The sequence below is a fragment of the Dryobates pubescens genome, unplaced genomic scaffold (genome assembly GCF_014839835.1).
Source record: "Dryobates pubescens isolate bDryPub1 unplaced genomic scaffold, bDryPub1.pri scaffold_112_arrow_ctg1, whole genome shotgun sequence".
Classification (NCBI taxonomy): domain Eukaryota; kingdom Metazoa; phylum Chordata; class Aves; order Piciformes; family Picidae; genus Dryobates; species Dryobates pubescens.
The window spans coordinates 27,583-41,497 of NW_026530703.1; positions in this window are offsets into that span (position 1 = coordinate 27,583).

The window sequence follows — 13,915 nt, forward strand, 5'->3', positions numbered from 1 at the left end:
GGGAGGGGAGGTGGACTTGGGGGTCTCGAGTGGGAAGGGAGCTGGGTAGGGGGTCCTGGGTTGGAAGCCAGGTGGGGTTAGGGGTCCCGAGTTAGAAGGGGGGGGGGGGGGGGGATGTGTGTTAGGGATCTCGAGTGGGAAGGGGAGGGGAGGGTTAGGGGTCTCGAGTGGGAAGGGGAAGGGAGGGTTAGGGATCTCGAGTGGGAAGGGGAGGGGAGGGTTAGGGGTCTCGAGTGGGAAGCAGCGTGGGTTTGGGGGCCTTGAGTGGGAGGGGAGGAGGCTTTGGGAGTCCCCAGTGGTAAGGGGCGGGGGTTAGGGGTCTCGAGTGGGAAGTGGAGAGTGGGGTTAGGGGTCCCTAGTGGGAAGGGGGCAGTGGGTTTAGGGGTCTCGAGTGGGAAGTGGAGAGTGGGGTTGGGGGTCCCTAGTGGGAAGGGGGAAGTGGGGTTAGGGGTCTCGAGCGGGGTGAGGGAGGAGAGGCTTTAGCAGCCTTGGGTGGGGAAGGGGGAGCAGCTCTGGGAGGGGTCCGGGGGGAGAGAGGGGAAGGATTTGGGGGTCCCGGGGGGAAAGGCACGTGGAGGAGGGGCGAGTACCCTCCCTCCCGGGTGGCACTGATTGCAGGGGGGGTGGGAGGGGGTCCCCCCGCGGCCCCTACCTGTAACGCCTCGCAGCGGGGCGCAGCCTCCTCCAGCTTCAGCAGAACCTGCTGGCCCCGTCTGAAAAAGCGGAGCAGGGGGGTCAGGAGATGCTGCAGCCCCCCCAGCACCATCCTCGCCGCTGGACTTCTCCTTCTCCCGGCACGGAACGGCTCTGCGACGGCCTTGCCCGGACCCTCCCCGGCTGGCAGGATCCTGCCGCTCCCCGCCCCGCTCCGCCCCGGGCTCCGCGCCCGCTCCGCACCTGCTGCCGCCGGGGTCCGCGGGGGAGGGGCGAGCGCGGAGGGGGCACTGCCCTGCCGGCTGGCAGCAGGGGGGCTGGGGGGCATTGGAGTACAGGGGAGAGGGTTAAGGTGAGGGTGATGGGGTGGGGAGAGGGAGGGGTAGGGGACCTTGGCGGGGGGGGAAGGGCTGAGGGTCCTTGGAGCTGGGGTGAGGGTCCTGAGGGTGGGGAGAGGGAGGGGGAGGGGTCCTTGGCGGGAGGGGGAAGGGCTGAGGGTCCTTGGAGCTGGGGTGAGGGTCCTGGGGTGGAGGACCTTGAGGTCGCGGGAGGGGGATGGGCTGAGGGTCCTTGGGGTTGGGGTGAGGGTCCTGAGGGTGGGGAGAAGGAGGGGTGGGGGTCCTTGGCGGGAGGGGGAAGGGCTGAGGGTCCTTGGGGTTGGGGTGAGGGTCCTGGGGTGGAGGACCTTGGGGTGGCGGGAGGGGGGTGGGCTGAGGGTCCTTGGGGTTGGGGTGAGGGTCCTGAGGGTGGGGAGAAGGAGGGGTGGGGGTCCTTGGCGGGAGGGGGAAGGGCTGAGGGTCCTTGGGGTTGGGGTGAGGGTCCTGAGGGTGGGGAGAGGGAGGGGTAGGGGACCTCGGCGGGGGGGGGAAGGGCTGAGGGTCCTTGGAATTGGGGTGAGGGTCCTGGGGGGGCGGGAGGGTTGAGGGTCCTTGGGGTTAGGGTGAGGGTCCTGAGGGTGGGGAGAAGGAGGGGTGGGGGTCCTTGGCGGGGGGGGGAAGGGCTGAGGGTCCTTGGAGCTGGGGTGAGGGTCCTGGGGTGGCGAGAGGTGGGGGTAGGGTTGAGGATCCTTGGAGTTGGGGTGAGGGTCCTGGGGGGGGGGGAAGGGTTGAGGGTCCTTGGGGTTAGGGTGAGGGTCCTGAGGGTGGGGAGAGGGAGGGGTGGGAGTCCTTGGGGTGGCGGGGGAGGACTGAGGGTCCTTGGGGTTGGGGTGAGGGTCCTGGGGTGGGGGTCCTGGGGTAGGGGTCCTCGGCGGGGTGGGGGAGAGGGCTGAGGGTCCTTGGGGTTGGTGTAGGGGGGGGGGGGAGAGGGGAGGGTCCTTGGGTGGAGAGGGGTTGGGGTAAGGGTCTTTGGGTGGGGCAGGGGCCGGGGCATTGCTCCCGGTGTGGGGTGCGAGGCGCGGGGAGGGTCCTTGGGTGGGGAGGGGGTGTGGGGGGGGAGGGTGGAGGGGAGCGGGGGGGGGGGGCGGCACTGCCCTGGTATTTGGTGGGGGAGGGGTCGTGGGGGGTAGAGGGGGGAGGGCTAAGGCGAGGGTGCTGGGGTGGGGAGAGGGAGGGGTAGGGGTCCTGGGGGTTGGGGTGAGGGTCCTGGTAGTGGTGGGATCGAGGGGAGGGTCCTTCCGTGGGGTCGGGGTGAGGGTCCTTGGGTGGAGAGGGGTCGGGGTGAGGGTCTTTGGGCGGGGCAGGGGTCGCGGCATTGCTCCCAGGGTGCGGGGAGGGTCGCGGGGAGGGTCCCAGTGCGGAGAGGGGGGAGGGGAGGGTCCTTGGGTGGGGAGGGGCATTCGGGTGAGGGTCTCTGGGTGGGGAGGGGTCGGAGCATTGCTCCCCGATCGGCGGGGCGGGGTAAGGGTCCGTGGGGGGAGGGTGGGGGGAGGGTCCAAGGGTACGGTGGGGATCGGAGCATTGCTCCTGGCATGGGGGGGGGGCGGGGGCTCGGGTCCCGCTGTGGAGGGGGAGGGTCCTGGGGTGGGGAGGGGGTCGGGGTGAAAGTCCTTGGGGTGGGGGTCAGGGTGAGGGTCCTGGGGTGAGAAGGGGGTTCTGGGATGGGAGAGGGGTCAGAGGGTCGCTGCCTGGGGAGGGGAGGGGGTCGGGGTGGGGGTCTCTAGTATGGGAAGGAGGTCGGGAGAGGAATCCCTGGTGTGGGGGAGGGGTTGGGTGTGAGGTGTGGGTGGGAACAGGGGTCCCAGTGTGGGGAGGGGGTCCCAGGGGGGGCTCCCCAGGCTGGGAGTTGGGTTGGGAGCTGCCTGCCCTGAGCCTTTCCCCTTCTTGGGGGCTGGGGGGGGGGCACCTCCCAATCCCCCTCCCCCCCTCCCAACACAGCCCCCCCCACCCCATTCCTGACTGATACTGGGGGACACCCCCCTGGAGGGACCCTCCCCCAGCATGGGGAGGAGCCCCCAGCCTATACCAGACCCCCATTTGGGGAGGGGGCTTCACCCCCAGCTTCCTCTGCTGCCTCCTCCCCATCAATGGGAAGTGACCCCTCCCCAGCCCCACCCCCCCCAGGGGCAGGCACCAGGAGTTGGGGTCCCAAGACCCTGAGGAGCCCTTGGCAGGGGCACAGGGAAGGGTCCAGCAGCACAGGGAGGGGGGATGGGGGGTGGTATGGATCCCAGTTCAACAGGGGTGGATCCCAGTATGGTGAGGTTGGATCCCAGCCTGGCCTGGGGTGGATCCCAGTTCGGCATGGGATGGATCCCCAGCACCCCAGAAGAGCCCAGAAGAGCCCAGGAGCACATCAGGAGCACACAGCAGCACCCCAAGACACCCAGCAGCACCCCAGAAGAACCCAGCAGCACCCCAGGAGGAGCCCAGGCCAGCCAAGAGCACCCCAAAACAACCTCAGAAGGACCCAGTTGCACCCAACAAACACCCAGGAGGAGCCAAGAGGACCCCAGGAGCATCTAGGAGCACCTCAGAAAGAACCAAGCAGCAGCCAGGAGTAGCCCAGGACACCCAGCAGCACCTAGAAGCCCCTCAGGAGCACCCAAGGAGCAGCCAGGAGCACCCCAGAAGAGCTCAGGAGCACCCAAGAAGGACCCAGGAGGATCTAGGAGCATCTAGAAGCACCTCAGAAGAACCCAGGAGCAGCCAGGGGGACCCAGAAGCACCCCAGGAGCACCTCAGAAGAACCAAGAAGCAGGCAGCAGCCCCCCAGTAGCCCCCACCAGCCCCTCAGCGGCAGCAGCCTTGCAGTGGAGGGGGCTGGAAGGGTCCAACCATCCCCACCCAGCTTCAGGCCTTGAGGACTTCCAGGGCAGCTCCCCTGGGGATCCAGCAGGTCCCCCAGGATGAAGCCCCAGGGTGGGGGTTGGGGTACCCCACCCCCACCTCACCCCTGCCCCACCCTGGTTTGATAGCTCTGCCCAGACTGGATGGATCCTGCTGCTTTGGGTGGGGGTCCTGAGCTCCCTGCAGGAAGCAGAGTCCCTGTGGGGCCATTGGGTTCCATCTGGGGCCAGCAGATCCTTGTGGGGCCAGTAGATTCCCCATGGGGCCAGTAGATCCCTGTGGGGGCATGAGGTTCCATTTGGGGCTGGCAGATTCCCCATGGGGCCAGTAGATCCCCCTTGGGGCCAGTAGATCCCCCTTGGGGCCAGTAGATCCCCCTTGGGGGCAGTAGATCCTTGTGGGGCCAGTAGATTCCCCATGGGGCCAGTAGATCCCTGTGGGGGCATGAGGTTCCATTTGGGGCTGGCAGATTCCCCATGGGGCCAATAGATCCCTATGGGGCCAGTAGATTCCCCGTGGGGCCAGTAGATCCTTGTGGAGCCAGTAGATTCCCCATGGGGCCAGTAGATCCCTGTGGGGGCATGAGGTTCCATTTGGGGCCAGTAGATTCCCCATGGGGCCAGTAGATCTTTGTGGGGCCATGAGGTTCCACTTGGAGCTGGCAGATTCCCCATGGGGCCAGTAGATCCCTGTGGGGCCATGAAGTTCCATTTGGGGCTGGCAGATTCCCCATGGGGCCAGTAGATCCTTGTGGGGCCAGTAGATTCCCCATGGGGCCAGTAGATCCCTGTGGGGCCATGAGGTTCCATTTGGGGCTGGCAGATTCGCCATGGGGCCACTAGATCCTTGTGGGGCCAGTAGATTCCCCATGGGTCTGGTAGATCAGCCAAGGAGCCAGTAGATTTCCCCATGGGGCCAGTAGATCCCTGTGGGGCCATGAAGTTCCATTTGGGGCTGGAAGATTTCCCATGGGGCCACTAGATCCTTGTGGGGCCAGTAGATCCCCCATGGGTCTGGTAGATCAGCCGAGGAGCCAGTAGATTCCCTATGGGGCCACTAGATCCTTGTGGGGCCAGTGGGGCCCATGGGCCTGGCAGGATCCCCTTGGGGCCAGTAGATTCCTTTTGGGAGCTCAGTGAATTCCTGTGGGACCAGGAGATCCCCACAGGGCTGTCTGGGCACAGGGAGAGAGGGGCAGAGGGAGAGAGGGGCAGAGGGAGAGGGGCAGAGGGGGCATAGGACACAGGGAGAGAGGGGCAGAGGGAGAGAGGGGCACAGGGGGCATAGGACAGAGGGAGAGAGGGGCAGAGGGAGAGAGGGGCAGAGGGAGAGAGGGGCAGAGGGAGAGAGGGGCACAGGGGGCATAGGACACAGGGAGAGAGGGGCAGAGGGAGAGAGGGGCAGAGGGAGAGAGGGGCAGAGGGGGCATAGGACACAGGGAGAGAGGGGCAGAGGGAGAGAGGGACACAGGGAGAGAGGGGCACAGGGGGCATAGGACACAGGGAGAGAGGGGCAGAGGGAGAGAGTGGCACAGGGAGAGAGGGGCAGAGGGGGCATAGGACACAGGGAGAGAGGGGCAGAGGGAGAGAGGGACACAGGGGGCATAGGACACAGGGAGAGAGGGGCAGAGGGAGAGAGGGACACAGGGAGAGAGGGGCACAGGGGGCATAGGACACAGGGAGAGAGGGGCAGAGGGAGAGAGGGGCAGAGGGAGAGAGGGGCACAGGGAGAGAGGGGCAGAGGGGGCATAGGACACAGGGAGAGAGGGGCAGAGGGAGAGAGGGACACAGGGGGCATAGGACACAGGGAGAGAGGGGCAGAGGGAGAGAGGGGCAGAGGGAGAGAGGGGCACAGGGGGCATAGGACACAGGGAGAGAGGGGCAGAGTGGAACAGAAGGAGAGAGGGGCAGAGGGAGCAAGTGACACATGGAGAGAGGGGCAGAAGGGGCATTGAACACAGGGAGAGAGGGGCAGAGGGACACCGGGAGAGAGGGGCACGGGGCCATGGGGATGCAGGGGCACAGGCATGCCTGGGGCCAAGGCAGCAGGACACTGGGAGGCAGGGGTGCAGGGATACCAGGACACGGGGACGCTGGGGTGCCTGGGGACAGGCCTGTGTGATCCAGGGGGGCAGGGACACAGGCAGACAGCAGTGACCAGGGACAGAGGGACACAGGGGGACACAGGTCTGCCTGGGGACAGGGAGAGAGGGACATGGGGAGAGGGGGAGAGAGGAGCACAGGGAGAGAGGGACAGGGGGAGAGAGGAGCAGAGGGAGAGAGGGACATGGGGAGAGGGGGAGAGAGGAGCACAGGGAGAGAGGGAGAGAGGAGCACAGGGAGAGAGGGACAGGGGAGAGGGGGAGAGAGGAGCACAGGGAGAGAGGAGCATGGGGAGAGAGGGACGGGGAGAGGGGGAGAGAGGAGCACAGGGACACAGGGAGAGGGGGAGAGAGGAGCACAGGGAGAGAGGGAGAGGGAGAGAGGAGCACAGGGAGAGAGGAGCATGGGGAGAGAGGGACGGGGAGAGGGGGAGAGAGGAGCACAGGGACACAGGGAGAGGGGGAGAGAGGAGCATGGGGAGAGAGGGACAGGGAGAGGGGGAGAGAGGAGCACAGGGACACAGGGAGAGAGGAGCACAGGGAGAGAGGGACAGGGGAGAGGGGGAGAGAGGAGCACAGGGAGAGGGGGAGAGAGGAGACCAGAGAGAGAGGGAGAGAGGAGCACAGGGAGAGAGGGACAGGGGAGAGGGGGAGAGAGGAGCACAGGGAGAGAGGGAGAGGGAGAGAGGAGCATAGGGAGAGAGGGAGAGGGAGAGGGGGAGAGAGGAGCACAGGGACACAGGGAGAGAGGAGCACAGGGAGAGAGGGACAGGGGAGAGGGGGAGAGAGGAGCACGGGGACACAGGGAGAGAGGAGCACAGAGAGGGAGGGAGAGAGGAGCACAGGGAGAGAGGGACAGGGGAGAGGGGGAGAGAGGAGACCAGAGAGAGAGGGAGAGAGGGAGAGAGGAGCACAGGGAGAGAGGGACAGGGGAGAGGGGGAGAGAAGAACACAGGGACACAGGGAGAGGGGGAGAGAGGAGCATGGGGAGAGAGGGAGAGAGGAGCACAGGGACAGGGGGAGAGAGGAGACCAGAGAGAGAGGGAGAGAGGAGCACAGGGAGAGAGGGACAGGGGAGGGGGAGAGAGGAGCACAGGGACACAGGGAGAGGGGGAGAGAGGAGCATGGGGAGAGAGGGAGAGAGGAGCACAGGGACAGGGGGAGAGAGGAGACCAGAGAGAGAGGGAGAGAGGAGCACAGGGAGAGAGGGACAGGGGAGAGGGGGAGAGAGGAGCACAGGGAGAGAGGGAGAGGGAGAGAGGAGCATGGGAAGAGAGGGACAGGGAGAGGGGGAGAGAGGAGCACAGGGACACAGGGAGAGGGGGAGAGAGGAGCACAGGGAGAGAGGAGCACAGGGAGAGAGGGACACAGGGACACGGGTGCCGGGGGATGAGGCAGAGTGACCCCGGCGGGGTGCAGGGACCCCGGGGGGGTGCAGGGACCCCAGGCTGTGAGTCCCCAGGGAACGCCTCCGGGCGCTGGGGGGGCAGGCGGGCGGGGCGGGGCGGGGGGAGCTGGATCCAGGCTCCTTCCCATCCCTGCTTCCCACACCTTCCCCTCCTGCCTTCCCAGCATCCCAGCCTGGGGGCTCCCCGGGTGTCCTCTGTCGCTGTCCCCCTGCGGCCACCCCGCGCTCGGCGGCGCCCGGAGGGAGCAAAGTCCCCGGGGCCGGGAAACATTAACCCGGAGCGGCCGGGGGGGCACAGCGGCGCCCGGGAGCGCTGCCGGCGCCCCGATCCTGCCCTGCACCCCCACACCTGGCACCCTGCACCCCAACAGCTGGCACCCTGCAGCCTGCAGGCTCCAGCCTGCTCCCAGCACCCCAACAGCTGGCACCCTGCAGCCTGCAGGCTCCATCCTGCACCCAGCACCCCAAAACCTGGCACCCTGCAGCCTGCAGGCTCCATCCTGCACCCAGCACCCCAAAAGCTGGTACTCTGCAGCCTGCACCTAGCAATAAGGGTCTGGGTGTCAAGAGGAGTCTGGGGGACACCTGGGGTCCAGCACAGCCCCCTGAGGCCAGCAGATGTGCCAAGGTGTGCCAAGAGGGACAGTTCTCCAAGCCCTCATCCCAAGGATCCTGAGCCCTGATCCCAGGGATGCTCCAAGCCCTGATCCCAGGGATGCTCCAAGCCCTGATCCCAAGGATCCTGATCTGGGGATGCTCTAAGCCCTGATCCCAGGAATGCTCCAAGCCCTGATGCTAAGGATCCTGAGCCCTGATCCCAGGGATGCTCCAAGCCCTGCCTCAAGGATGCTGAGCCCTGATGCTAGGAATGCTCCAATCCCTAATCCCCAGGGATTCTCCCAGCCCTTCCCCCCTCCCCGGATCTTTTCCTTGAGTGGTTTTTTTTCCCTCCCCCTCCCTTTTTATCCCTAAATTCCTCTTCTGTCCCTTCCTTCCCTGTCCCTTCTCTGCCTGTCCTCTCCCTGCCTGTCCCCTCCTTCCCTGCCCATCCCCTTCCCTGCCTGTCCCCTCCCTGCCTGTCCCCTCCCTCCCTGCCCATCCCCTTCCCTGCCTGTCCCTTCCCTTCTTGGCCGTCCCCTCCCTACCTGTCCCCTCCCTTCCCTGCCTGTCCCCTCCCTGCCCATCCCCTTCCCTGCCTGTCCCCTCCCTCCCTGCCTGTCCCCTCCCTGCCTGTCCCTTCCCTTCTTGCCCATCCCCTTCCCTGCCTGTCCCCTCCCTCCTTGCCCATCCCCTTCCCTGCCTGTCCCCTCCCTTCCCTGCCTGTCCCCTCCCTGCCCATCCCCTCCCCTGCCTGTCCCCTCCCCTGCCTGTCCCCTCCCTGCCTGTCCCTTCCCTTCTTGGCTGCCCCTCCCTGCCTGTGCCCTCCCTCTCTGCCCATCTCCTCCCTGCCTGTCCCCTCCCTCCTGTCACCTCAGCCAGCCCAGGTGGCCCCGGGGCAATAAGGAAGCCCCTGGAGCTTCCCTGCCAGCTGGAGCCTGGGAATTTATGGCTGGATACAGGCAGGGAAGCAGAGGGAGAGCCAGCAGGGACCCAGGGACACAGCTGCCACCTGCCCCTGCCTGGCCCCTGGGGGGCAACAGGCTGAGGCTCCCCCGGCGGCAGGGACAGAGGAAGGGACAGAGGGAGGAAGGGTCCTGGCCCCATGGCCACATCCTGACCCCAAGAGCTTCCATAGGGATGCTCCAAGCCCTGATCCATTTGCGTCCCCAGGGCCACCTCAGACCCCAGGGCAGAGCCATTTGTGTGCCCAGGGCCACCTCAGACCCCAGGGCAGAGCCATTTGTGTCCCCAGGGCCACCACAGCTCCTTGGCCACTCTGCTGTGTCCCTTCTCTGGTCACTGCCGTGCCTCAGTTTACCCTTCTGGATCCAACAGGACCCAGCCTGGGGAAGCTGCCACCTCCCAGAGCCACCTCCCAGTGCCACCTCCCAGTGCCACCTCCCAGAGCCACCTCCCAGAGCCAGCTCCCAGTGCCAGCTCCCAGTGCCACCTCCCAGAGCCACCTCCCAGTGCCAGCTCCCAGTGCCACCTCCCAGAGCCACCTCCCAGTGCCAGCTCCCAGTGCCACCTCCCAGAGCCACCTCCCAGTGCCAGCTCCCAGTGCTACCTCCCAGAGCCACCTCCCAGTGCCACATCCCAGCTATCCCAGTGCCAGCTCCCAGTGCCACATTCCAGCAATCCCAGTGCCAGCTCCCAGTGCCACATTCCAGCTATCCCAGTGCCAGCTCCCACTGCCACATTCCAGCAATCCCAGTGCCAGCTCCCACTGCCACATTTCAGCTATCCCAGTGCCAGCTCCCAGTGCCACATTTCAGCTATCCCAGTGCCAGCTCCCAGTGCCACATTCCAGCTATCCCAGTGCCAGCTCCCACTGCCACATTTCAGCTATCCCAGTGCCAGCTCCCAGTGCCACATTTCAGCTATCCCAGTGCCAGCTCCCAGTGCCACATTCCAGCTATCCCAGTGCCAGCTCCCAGTGCCACATTTCAGCTATCCCAGTGCCAGCTCCCAGTGCCACATTCCAGCAATCCCAGTGCCAGCTCCCAGTGCCACATTTCAGCTATCCCAGTGCCAGCTCCCAGTGCCACATCCCAGCTATCCCAGTGACAGCTCCCAGTGCCACATTCCAGCAATCCCAGTGCCAGCTCCCACTGCCACATTCCAGCAATCCCAGTGCCAGCTCCCAGTGCCACATTCCAGCAATCCCAGTGCCAGCTCCCAGTGCCAGCTCCCAGTGCCACATTCCAGCAATCCCAGTGCCAGCTCCCAGTGCCAGCTCCCAGTGCCACATTCCAGCAATCCCAGTGCCAGCTCCCAGTGCCAGCTCCCAGTGCCACATTCCAGCAATCCCAGTGCCAGCTTCCAGTGCCACCTCCCAGTGCCAGCTCCCAGTGCCACATTCCAGCAATCCCAATGCCACCCTCCCAGTGCCACCTCCCAGTGCCACATTCCAGCAATCCCAGTGCCAGCTCCCAGTGCCAGCTCCTACTGCCACATCCCAGCACTCCCAGAGCCACCTCCCAGTGCCACATCCCAGCACTCCCAGAGCCACCTCCCAGTGCCACATCCCAGCACTCCCAGAGCCACCTCCCAGTGCCACATCCCAGCACTCCCAGAGCCACATCCCAGAGCCACATCCCAGCACTCCCAGTGCCACATCCCAGAGCCACATCCCAGCACTCCCAGAGCCACATCCCAGCGATCCCCCTCCCAGTGCCATATCCCCTAGGGGTTTTCCACCCTCTCAGGCCAGCCTTTGGAATTCCTGCTCCAATTCCCTGCTGCTCCTGAGGGATTCTCCCTTCCTCTCTGCTCCTCCTGCTCCTTTCTGCCACCCAAGGAATCCCTCAGCTCCCTTTGGCGGGCTCAGGATCGATTATCCCAGTGGGAATAGCCAGGTAGGAGGAGCAGGACATCCCCCCCTGGCTGGTGGAGGCAGCAGGGGATGGGCTGGGGGCAGCCACAGCTCAGCCCCTCCAGCCCCATGGCCTCTGTATCCCCTTGGGAACATCTTAGAGGGATCAGATCCTTAGGGATCAGATCCTTAGGGATCAGATCCATAGGGAATAAAGTCTGGGAGGTGTTAAAGTGAGGGAGGGCTCAACCCATCCCCCCCTGGCTGGTGGAGGCAGCAGGGGATGGGCTGGGGGCAGCCACAGCTCAGCCCCTCCAGCCCCATGGCCTCTGTATTCCCTTGGGAATAGCCTCGGGGGGGCACCAGATCCTTAGGGAATAAAAAGTGGGCGGTGTAAGAGGGGTGGGGGGTGGGGCAGGCCCTGCAAGGGTTAAACCTGGGGGTGTGGGAGCTAAAAATAGGCCTGGACTTGCTCCCTGCCGGCTCCTAATGACTCATCCCGGAGCAATTTATTGCTCCTTACATAAGGGCTGCCAGCTGGAGGGAAAAGTGGCACCCAGGGATCCAGGGATCCTCCTTCCCTCTTTTCCCTCCCCTGGTTCATTCACACAGCAGCTCAGGAGCCCTCAAATCCCACCCCAGCCCTGCCTTCCTCCTCAGGATGCCAGCCTGCTGCTGGAGGTGGTGGGGAAGGGAGCCCTGGTGCCCACCCAGCCCAGGGGCACCCCCAGCAGCTTGCCCAGGGGCATCATGGCACCAGGGGGGGTTGGAAGCTCTCCACAGCCTCTCTGGGCAGCCTGCTCCAGGCCTCTCCAGCAGCCTCACCCCAAACAAGTTGCTCCTGCTGGCACCTCCTGGCTGCCCCCTGGGTGCCCCTTAGCCTGGCCCTGGGCATCCCTCAGCAGATGCCAGCCCCAGGCTCTTGCCCCCCAGCCCTGCAGCTGTGGCCTCCCCAGGGCAGAGCAGAGGGGCAGCAGAACCTCCCTGCAATCCCAGAGCCACCTCCCAGTGCCACCTCCCAGTGCCACATCCCAGCACTCCCAGTGCCATATCCCAGTGCCACCTCCCAGTGCCACCTCCCAGCACTCCCAGTGCCACCTCCCAGAGCCACCTCCCAGTGCCACCTCCCAGAGCCACCTCCCAGAGCCACCTCCCAGTGCCACCTCCCAGCACTCCCAGTGCCACCTCCCAGAGCCACCTCCCAGAGCCACATCCCAGTGCCACCTCCCAGTGCCACATCCCAGCACTCCCAGAGCCACATCCCAGAGCCACCTCCCAGCACTCCCAGTGCCACCTCCCAGAGCCACCTCCCAGAGCCACATCCCAGTGCCACCTCCCAGTGCCACATCCCAGCACTCCCAGAGCCACCTCCCAGAGCCACCTCCCAGTGCCACATCCCAGCACTCCCAGAGCCACCTCCCAGTGCCACCTCCCAGCACTCCCAGTGCCACCTCCCAGTGCCACCTCCCAGTGCCACCTCCCAGCACTCCCAGAGCCACCTCCCAGAGCCACCTCCCAGTGCCACATCCCAGCACTCCCAGAGCCACCTCCCAGTGCCACCTCCCAGCACTCCCAGTGCCACCTCCCAGAGCCACCTCCCAGTGCCACCTCCCAGAGCCACCTCCCAGAGCCACCTCCCAGTGCCACCTCCCAGCACTCCCAGTGCCACCTCCCAGTGCCACCTCCCAGCACTCCCAGAGCCACATCCCAGCACTCCCAGAGCCACCTCCCAGAGCCACCTCCCAGAGCCACATCCCAGCACTCCCAGTGCCATATCCCAGTGCCACCTCCCAGTGCCACGTCCCAGCACTCCCAGAGCCACCTCCCAGAGCCACCTCCCAGCACTCCCAGTGCCACCACCCCCCAGGGCAGCCCCCTTGCTCCCCCAGCACCCAACTGGGCTGCCCTGGGGCCGCCCCCAGCCGAAGCGCTGCCTGGGCTCGGGGTGGGGGGAGGCTGAGGGGGGCTCGATCCTGGCGGGGTGCTGAGCCCCCAGCCCCCGCTCCGTCCCCCGGCTGAGGCTGCCGGGAGCCGCTGGAGGGGACCGGGAGCGGCGGCGGAGGGCTGCGAGCGCGGCGGCAGCGCTGCCCGAGGCTTTGTTTGGGTAGCTGCTAATGAGGCCTAATTAAAGCGGCTCTGTAATTAACGGCGCCCGGGGCCCCGCAGCGCTGCCGCGGACTGGTGCCACTGGGGGGGGAGGGGGGAGCTGCCAGCGGCCCTGGCACCTGCCCGCCGCAGCTGGGCACCTAGGGCACCCGGGAGGGCATCGGTGGGGGGCACAGGGGTCTCCAGGAGGGCATCAAAGGGGGACACAGGGGGCCCCATACAGTCAATGGGCATTGGTGGGGGCACTGGGGGCCCCAGGAGGGCATTGATGGGAGGCACTGAGTTCCCAGTACACCCAGAAGGGCACCGGTGGGGGCACTGGGAGCCCCAGGAGAGCATCAATGGGGGGCACTGGGGTCCTAGTGCACACAGGAGTGCATTGATGTGGGCACTGGGGTCCCCAGCAGGGCATCAATGGAAGGCACTGGGGTCCCCAGGAGGGCATCAGTGGGGGGCACTGAGTTCCCAGTACACCCAGAAGGGCATTGGTGGGGGCACTGGGAGCCCCAGGAGAGCATCAATGGGGGGCACTGGGGTCCTAGTACATCAGAAGGGCACAGAATGGGGGGCACTGGGGTCCCAGTACCCACAGGAGCGCATTGATGTGGGCACTGGGGTCCCAGGAGGGCATTGGTGGAGGGCACTGAGTTCCCAGTACACCCAGAAGGGCATTGGTGGAGGCACTGGGGTCCCCAGAAGGGCATTGGTGGGGGCCACTGGGCTCCCAGCACACCCAGAAGGGCACAGATGGAAGGCACTGGGGTCTCCAGGAGGGCATTGATGTGGGGCACTGAGGTCCCCGGGAGGGCATGAAGGGAGGGCATCAATGGAGGGCACTGGGAGGGATCCCCCACCCCCCCGAAGCCCTCTCCTGCATCCTTCCACCGTGAGGCTCACCTGGAGGCAGCCCAACCGCTCCCGCCCCGCCCTGGCACCCAGGGGTGCCAAGCAGCTGCCTGGGGGCTGCCCCAAGCCCCGAGCCCGCAGCTGGAGGATTCTCTCCA